This window comes from Haliotis asinina, chromosome 12 (assembly GCF_037392515.1).
Source record: "Haliotis asinina isolate JCU_RB_2024 chromosome 12, JCU_Hal_asi_v2, whole genome shotgun sequence".
Classification (NCBI taxonomy): Eukaryota; Metazoa; Mollusca; class Gastropoda; order Lepetellida; family Haliotidae; genus Haliotis; species Haliotis asinina.
Window position 1 is genome coordinate 14,550,417 of NC_090291.1, and position 6,662 is coordinate 14,557,078.

General features: G+C 42.4%; 1 pseudogene; it reads left to right on the top strand.

Moving 5' to 3' along the window:
- On the top strand, nt 1-5,066 carry LOC137257384 (beta-1,3-glucan-binding protein-like; annotated as a pseudogene).
- Nucleotides 5,067-6,662: the final 1,596 nt, after the last annotated feature.

Genomic DNA, 6,662 nt, shown 5'->3' on the forward strand with positions numbered 1-6,662 from the left:
ATGCCCCGTACAGGCAGACCTCGAGTTACCACTGCAGCCCAAGATCGTACGTCTGGGTACAACAGTTTCCTGATCGTACTGCCACGGGTGAGGGCACAGCAGACAGGGTGCCTGGACCTCAGAGGATATCCGGTCAAATTGTACGCAACAGGTTGAAAGACATTGGTCTCAGAACCAGGAAGCCTGATATTGGGGTCGTGCTACGTCGTCCCCATCGCACCCAACGTGTCCGTTATCAAAATGCATCCACTTGATTGTAAAGACATTGCCTACTCTTGCGTTACAAAATCATACACAAAAGTCTCTTTGTGGACGAGCTCTATAAGTTTGTATCGACACTACCTTCTTCTAAATGGTGTACAATTTCATGCACTAAAGTGTACTTGTGGATGAGTCATGCAACAGATTTCTCGTCTATGCGTTTCTTTTTAAGGATAGTATATTATTTACAGGCGTTAAGCAACACACGAATAAAGGCATAAATCCATGGCATTTCATGTTTGTCTACAGAGCAATGGGGAACGTGTACATACTACAGTGACAGTGGTTGCCACCGTCTGGGATCGAAGAATGAAATCCCCCCTATCATCTAAACTCTATTCTAAGACTTCAATCACCTATGGAAGAATAGAGGTCGTTGCACAGTTACCTAAAGGAGACTGGTTATGGCCTGGTGAATATTTCCAATTTTTCATGACATTATTGTTTCCTGAAAAGCTTTCGATATTCAGATGAAATACTCCCTGAATAGGTTTCTTTGTTGTCCGTAATAGCTGAAGTATAAATACAAAACGATTCATGTGTCAGCACGTGGTTTAAAGTTTCGAAATGAGACCAGTGAGTGTTTGACGCAACAAGCTACTCCTAACAACACATCATAGTGTGATCAATATATACGTTGTGTTTTAAGTTGTAAGTGTGTGTGTTAGTTAATCTCTCACTCCTCGTTTAATGGTTACCATAGCAATATGGATGCTTCCTCCCAAAAGACCATGGAAATATGGTGGATGGCCAGCTTCCGGCGAGACAGATATCATGGAGGCAAGGGGTAAGTCTCACCTTTCCAGTGTTGTGACTCCAGTCTATTACCGTTACTGCATTTATAGATGTATGAAAGACTAAGTCTATGGTCAACCTGCCTCTGGGTATACATGTTGTTCCTCTATACTTCTGCTGTATCATTTTATTTTGATGACTTATACATTATTAATTGTGTACTGTGAGTAAGCCACAAAATGCTAAAATCAATCCAAGGCTTCTACTCAAGTGTTAAAGCGTGTGCCAAATTTGAAATAATGTATCAACATATACTACCGACAAGAAATAAGGGAACTAATGAAATAATAGCGAATTTGAAATTGCTTTAAATATCCACTAAATCAATTTTTGGCGTCAAGTTCAATATCTGGTGTGTCCACCATGTTGGGCAACACATTCACGGCACCTTGATGGCATGCTGTTAATCAATTTCCGGATGGTTGCCCGTGGTATTGCCCGCCATTCCTCTTGGAGAGCTGCACCAAGCTGGGCCAGGTTGGCGGGTCCTTGGTCCCTGGCGTACACCCGTCCACCAAGAACGTCCCAAAGATGTTCAGTTGGGGACAGGTCTGGGGACTTAGAGGGCCAGTCCAATGTCTGGATACCTTCTTGTCGGAGATAAGCGGAGACAATTCGGGCCCGATGTGGTCTGGCATTATCATCTTGGAATACAAAATTTCGGCCGATAACTCTAGCTAATGGAGCCACAACAGGACGCAATATTTGGTCAACGTATCGCTGATCAGTCATGGCTCCGTTAATGATGACCAAATCTGATCGTCCCCACACCATGACAGTACCACCTCCATATCGATCATGGTCAAGAATTGCTGCTCTGGCATATCGCTCCCCGCTCCGACGCCAACAACGTTTTCTGTCATCTGTGAATCGTAGGCAAAACCTCGACTCATTAGAGAACATGGTGTAGCGCCAGTGGCGCATAGCCCGTCCCTGATGCTGCCTAGCCCATGCCAATCTTTGGCGCTTATGGTGAGCTGAAAGGGTGACACCTTTAAAAGGCCGTCTTGCTTTCAGACGAGCTTGATAGAGTCGGTTGTTAACGGTTGAGGTTGAAATGCGTCTTCGAGTGAGTGTGCGGAATTCTGTATTGATGGCAGGGGCCGATTTAAACCTATCGCGTAGAGCAATTAACGTAATGAGACGATCCTGTCGTGGTGTCGTTGATTTTGGTCTACCACGCCCAGGTCTTGTTGCAACCCCACCCGTTTGACGGTACTTATCTCACAGGCGTTAAATTACACTTTTTGATTTACCAATCTGCCGGGCAACTTCATACAATGATGCCCCCCCCCCCCCCAGACCCCCCCCCCCCCTCTATCATCCCCACAATTCTCTATTTTGTTGTTTCACCGAGATACTGCCTCGGAGGCATTTCTGTCAGTAAGTGTCAATCATTAGTGATTGCGACTTCTCCAGTACATTTACAGGAGTTAACTTCTATATGCACGTGTAGCACGTGCTGGGCATGCATTATGCGAAATTCCATTGTCATTGGATGTTGCGTTTGGGAGATACGAAAGGATACCGGACCCTGTCACAGTCAAAGTCATCTACATTCAATTTCTTGGTTCCCTTATTTTCTGTCGGTAGTATATTTTGATTGGACTTTTTGGCCTCTAGAATTAAATTGTGACGTATTTTCACCCGATCTATGGGGCTACGGGCGCATCGTTTGGCCACAATTTCTTTGAAGTTTGTTTATTGCCTCAGATAGTAATTACAGCGTCAAGATAACTTATATCTGTTACCAAAAGGTAAAAATATCCATGACGGTGGCTTTGCTGGCATACAACATTCGGAGTACCAGTTTCTAACCCCACACAATGGTATAATTTCGTTTTAACCCCTGACTGTTCACAGGCAATCTCAACTTGAAGGATAGCAGTGGTTATAACCATGGCGCCCAGAACATAAGGTCCGGCATTCACTGGGGTGTTTCCGGTCAACTTCACAGTAAGGGATATGGAAGGTATATTTGCAGGATCTTCTTCCGTTTTCTTTTTCTCTTTATTTAATCCTTCACATGTCAGTAACTGTGTCGTATAAGCTGAACACAAACGTTACACACCGAAGCAAACATATCACCTATAGGGCGTTCTGACACAGCATTATCTTTTCTCGCCGAGGGTCCAGGTTCAATTCTACACATATGTACAATGTGCAAAACCCATTTCTGGTGATATTGCTGTTCGTTGCTAAAGGGTCAGGACTACCGAATAATCTCCTACAGCATTGGTGTTGGCACTGCCTTGGTAAAACAACTGAAGTTAAATAGTTTGTTTCAACTAATTTGTACGTACATTTTCACAACGGATCCGCAAATGCAGCCGTATTGCAGTTCATTTATCAAGCTGTCATAAATTATGATTGTTCTGATTCAGCCGTGATGCATCTTCCTGGCCTCATCAAGCACCAACATACAAATGAGCACGTAATGTTCAGTTGCCCTCATATTAACGACATGTATGAGTCCCTTTGCTAAATGTTATTTTCGACGTTATTCTAATGATGGTAATGTCATGTATAATCCTATTTTAATAACTTCCGTTGACTTTTGAAATCGTCACGGTGCTTTATTAAAGCGAACTTAGGGATGGGTAATGAAAACAAACAAATAAATTGGTTTACATGCAATACTACCTAGTGTGTTCTGATTCCATTTTGCAGTACCAGTTTTCGTCTAAAGTAAATCAAATGTCAAGCAAACTGTTGTTGTTTTTTCTAGTGTTATGTTTGTGTACTGTTTAACAGGGCAAGTGCACCTGGGACAGTATGGGCTGACGACTTCCACACGTACTCCATTGACTGGACATCAGACCACATAAGGTATGGTGATATATGACAAAAGGATGTTATTGTTGTTTTTTAACGCCGCGCTCAGCAATATGCCAAACATATATGACGTCGGTCTTTAGTGATCTAAAGCATACGCATCGATCTACGAAATTGGGATATGGTGACATGTGTCAACCAAGTCAGGTTGCCTGGACACCCGATCCCGGAAACAGGCCCAACACCCGGCTTGCTGAAAACCCGGAAACAGCACCTACAGTTTCGTTCTTGACTAAAACGGCAGATAACAGACTGTCAGTAGATGACCATCCAGTCTTGGCCTGGTCAACACCCCCTCAAGGCTTATGGTCATACAGTCACATGACTGGGCACAACATCTGGGCAAGCGGTGGTAAAGATGCGCCCTTTGACGGACCGGTAATTTGAACTTACAAATACTAAATCTTTTTGCGCGAAGGTAAAAGAAAGGAGATGTTTCTCGTTCTCGTTTAAAGAGAGTGATTTTGGTTTACGCCGCACTCAGCACTATTCCAGCTGTAAGACGGCGATCTATAAATAACTAAATCTGGACCAGACAATCCAGTGATCAACAACAATTTGAATATTAATTTTAATTTTCAACATGGGTAACACGTATGGAAACTGAATGAATGTGGGTTCCCATTTGAAAAATGGATAATAGTATACACAAATAAAGACACTATGGGAATGATTTTTGTGCTTATTGATCTTGGGAGCAACTGTTTTCCTCTTGGTATTTATCTACTTTACGAGACATTCATTTGATGTCTCCCTAAAGTGTTGAGTGATAGTGATATCGACATGGATTATATATTGCATAGTCAACACTTATGCCATAACAAGCGAACCGCTGAGTTCGTTATACAATACAATATGCACAATAAGTGTACACGTTATAATCAGCCATATAGATAGCTGCACTCTCCTCGTATTGCAGTCCTTATCAATTGGACAAGCAGTGTGTAACTATTGGGAACACATACCACTTCCAGATGGGTCTCATCCTCAACGTCGCTGTTGGAGATGATGTCTACTTTCCCGATTTATGGCACAATGCTAATGGAAAACCGTGGAAGAATGGGTCACCTACCGCCATGGCAGACTTTTGGAAGAACAGGCACCAATGGCAGCCAACTTGGCATGGTGAAGACGCTGCCATGAAGATCAGGTCCGTCAAGATGATACAATACTAGATTGCATCTGCGGGACCTTGGATGACATCCTGAAGTCCAAAAAGTCAAAACATTTGGAATGATCTTTATATGTGGAATTAAACATGTTCACGGTTGTTTTATGTGTTTGCTTGTTTGTACAACGGGCCACTCAGCAGCATCCCAACTATGTGGTGGCCGTCTGTAAACCTGTCTGGATCAACAACACGAACACTTATTTGTGCAGTTAGGATTTATTGTCCGACGTCGATAAGTTCTTTTGACAATGGGTCCTGACGTAACTGGTTTGTTCAAAATGACTTACACGCATCGTAATGTTTACGTTGCATGATTACTTACATTTGCTTGATCGTTTACAGGTGCTTGATCGTTTATAGTTGCTTGACAGTTTACATTTACATGACCGTTTACAGTTGCATGACAATTAGTAGTTGCTTGACAGTTTGCGTGCATCATGCTAATACGCATATGGAATACGGTGACATGTGTCTATCAGATCATGAGCCTGATCTCGCGTTTGCCGTTGGACTTCTCTTATGACAAGCATCTGCTTCAGAAGAACAGTTCTAACAAACGAAACAACATTTAGTGTGTTGCTCTTGCCGTTGGACTTCCCTTGTGACAAGCATATTCTGCATAAGACCAGTCCTAACTACTGAAACAGCATTTAGTGTGTTGCTCTTGACTGGCGCAGTGGACTTCTTGACGCGGTCATCCAACTAACAGGTGGTTCGTTCGGTCACGGATGGTGAGGTTTTCAACGGATGAAAGCATGTGATTGTACAGGACTTCCAAGGATAAAATTACGATTCAGAACTGTTGTAGAAAGTACATACATAAAGACGGGTGTTAATTATGGTAGCCTTCATTACATCATAACTACCCTCCCTTTGACAGATCTGGTTCATGAACCAGATGACCTAAAGCTTAAACATCATGGAAGAGACGGGTTAAAGAATATTCTTCTGATATTTAGATGTCCCAACGTCCGGTATTTAATGTCCTGGGTCCTGGGCCGTCTTGCACAAAGCGATCTTAGTGCTACAGCTATCTTAAGCCTATGTTGGTGAATGGGAGTTACAATCATTGTAGCGCTAAGATTGCTTTGTGCAAGTGGGCCCAGATCCCGAAAACGTTTGTAACGTTTGTAACCTGTCGTAACTCTACAGTTTATCGTAGCTTACGAATATCGTGGAGCCGCAAATGAAGCATTACGATAAGAAGGTCGAGTATTGAGTGGCCCTTGATGAACAAGTCGCTGATAATGAGGCTTGAACTTGTGTATACTGAACAACAGAGGACACTACAAGCAACACTTCAACATAATTTAAATGTCAAATGTATGTACATTATCACCACCTGTTGTTAAGCTATACAATTGTCGGGAGTTATCTTATACTGTAAATTCTGTCCCCGACTCTTGTCTGAAGTGTAAAGTGGTGATATTTTCCACTTTGCAGTTCCAAGGCCACAATGACATTACCTTCTTCTTAACTCTCTAAAGGTGTATTTTAACATAAAAAATGAACATCACTAGTGGACATTTTAAAGCAATTCCTGTAGTTTTAAACCAGTATGATAAATTTCGTATTAGGTGAAAGGGTTTTGAATTATTTA